This window comes from Sinocyclocheilus grahami, unplaced genomic scaffold, assembly GCF_001515645.1.
Source record: "Sinocyclocheilus grahami isolate Dianchi unplaced genomic scaffold, SAMN03320097.WGS_v1.1 scaffold1084.1, whole genome shotgun sequence".
Classification (NCBI taxonomy): Eukaryota; Metazoa; Chordata; class Actinopteri; order Cypriniformes; family Cyprinidae; genus Sinocyclocheilus; species Sinocyclocheilus grahami.
In genome coordinates this window covers 358,730-359,612 of record NW_015506263.1, presented here as the reverse complement: position 1 = coordinate 359,612, position 883 = coordinate 358,730, and positions in this window count along the sequence as shown.

The window sequence follows — 883 nt, the reverse complement described above, 5'->3', positions numbered from 1 at the left end:
TATATATATATATATATATATATATATATATATATATATATATATATATATATATATATATTCATTTTAGCTTAGGTTATGTGCTTTATTTATTTATTTCCATCTAATGCTTATATTTTATTTCAATGAATAAAAATAGTGAGGCAGTGAGACTGACTTCAACAAAAAGCTCAAAGTCAAATGTGAAACAAATGAGATCAACAAGATTTAATTTGAGCTTTTTCTTCTCACCTGAGCTCGTAAATGAAGCGTTGCGATAAGCTGCATTTATAACACAGTCAGCATTGCAATAAAGTGCACGTATGTGTGTTTTGAACATGGAATATCAGCTCACAGTGATTTCTGCATATAAAAACTATCTAAACGGAAACGTTTGCGGCATATCTTCCTGTAGGGGGCAGCAGAGATTCACCCGAACTGAGTAAAGGTGCACCAACCCCAGCTGCATCTCACACTGTGTGTGAAGGGCCGTTTCTAGCCTTTTTGATGCCCTAGGCAAAATCCTCCCCTTCCCACTCCCAAACAAGATAATTTAAGATTACATACACAATAACATAAATCTGATTAAGTAAACACTCAAATCTAAAATAGCAACAATGATACAAAAAAATTATATTTGTGTGTGTGTGTGTGTGTGTGTATATAAATTTATTTTCAGACTGCAGTTTCTTGTCACATTCACATTGGTTGTCATGCTAACAACACAAATGTGTGGAGAGAGCACTGTTCCACAAATCTGAAAGCATTATTTGTAAATTGACTGATAAGATATACATTTTGCACCATTTGTCATCTGTAATACCATTGTGTAGTCACTGGATGCTTGTAAAGTCCTATATATGTATATATATGTATATATATGTATATATATATATATATATAT